At 37.3% G+C, this 1644-nt stretch overlaps 1 protein-coding gene across 1 annotated transcript in view; it reads left to right on the plus strand.

Moving 5' to 3' along the window:
- NDC1 (NDC1 transmembrane nucleoporin) overlaps window positions 1-1644 on the plus strand; it is a 108746-nt gene that overhangs the window by 20829 nt on the left and 86273 nt on the right. The gene's annotated exons all lie outside the window — the stretch shown is intronic.

The raw sequence follows: 1644 nt of genomic DNA on the forward strand, positions 1-1644 counted from the left end.
TCTCTTTTTCTGATCCTACTTTTTTCTGTGGATATGATTTTACAAAATTGATCTCATTGTGTATAAGTCATCCTGTTATTTACTTTTGTGACTTATAGTTTATATAATCTGTTTTTCTACATAGCTCTTATACTTGTCATTCTAGTGTTAACACTTGGTTGTAATGTGTTAACCTACTGCAATCAGCTCAGCCTGGCTATTCCCCTAGAGTTGTACATTTGGGCTGACAGAGTGGCTGTGTCAGCATTCCATGGTCAGCTCTCTTTTTGTTAACTCCGTGTATATTCAACTCAAATTTCATTTCCAGTGTTACCACTTTTCATTTCATTGCTGCATTTTCATCTTTTTTGGTCAGTTTCCTCTTTCAGCTATTTATTTTTATAAAGTGTCACGTGGATTTACCCTGAGAGATAAGGAGGCAACACAACTACATGCTTTGCTATCTGTGTCTGAACTGAATAACAGATGCAAGTGACCAGTCACCAACAGACTTTGAAAGAAGTGGTGGGATTGGTCACACACTCCATGGTGCACATGTCCGTTATCTGTATATTGATTTGTGTACTGAGAAGTTAGAAGTGCTGTATGTAATTGCTCATAGTTAATATACCACAGTCATTGAAATTTGAACTGTGTTGAAGGACTAGTGTTTTTTAACTAAACCATGGTGACTGAAATATGTATATATTGGAACCATTCAGAGCAAGGACTGCCTGTATTTAGAAGTTGCTTTCTTTTCCTGCACGTTCCTAATCAGTCTAGCAGTGACTGAGGTCTTGGTGTCTACGTGGCTATTTCATTGACATCATATTGTAGAGCATGATTAAGATTTGTTTCATTAACTTTTTATGTTCATATCTTAGTATTTTCTCCCCTCAGGCCATATTCCTAAAGCTTGGATTAGCACTGCTATGGACCTTCACGTAGATGAGTAAGTGATACATAAAAAGTCTAATTTTAACTCTCTTTCTATCCTTTCACGTTTGCTGCTTTCCAGATTTTTTTTTAGATTTAACCTTTAGAATTTTTTTTAAAAATTGTATTCATTTTTGAATACACATAGTTTATGTTATTTAAAATTCCAAAGGTAGATAAAAGGGTATACAGGCCTGGGCGTGGTGGCTCCTCCTGTAATCCTAATACTTTGGAAGGTCAAGGTAGGAGGATTGCTTGAGGCCAGGATTTGGAGTTTCAGTGAACTATGACAATACCACTGCACTCTAGCCTGGGTGACAGAGCAAAACCCTGTCTCAAAAAAAAAAAAAAAAAAATACAATGAAAAAAGACTCCTGCCTCTGTCTCCAGTAACCCAGTTCCTCTCCCCAAAAGTGAGCAATATAATCCATTTTTTGATAGATACCCCTTTTAGGCTATACAGAAGTAGACTTATCAAGTTGCATGGACCATTCCTGTTTGATTTTTCTCCTCAACAAGCATTCATTCTGCAGCATCTCATGGTACACCCCAGTGCTATGGCATTATTCTAATTTTGCCCATGAGGATACCAAAATTGAGCAATGTCAAGTGGCCAGTTGAAGGTCACAAGTGGCAGTCGAGTAATGGCACTGGAGTGTATTGTTCTAATTATCCCCCATGTGCTTTGCACAGATAAAGGTTTAGTCTGTATTTGCTGCATAAATGTCA

The sequence above is a fragment of the Propithecus coquereli genome, unplaced genomic scaffold (genome assembly GCF_000956105.1).
Source record: "Propithecus coquereli isolate 6110/MARCELLA unplaced genomic scaffold, Pcoq_1.0 Scaffold14, whole genome shotgun sequence".
Classification (NCBI taxonomy): Eukaryota; Metazoa; Chordata; class Mammalia; order Primates; family Indriidae; genus Propithecus; species Propithecus coquereli.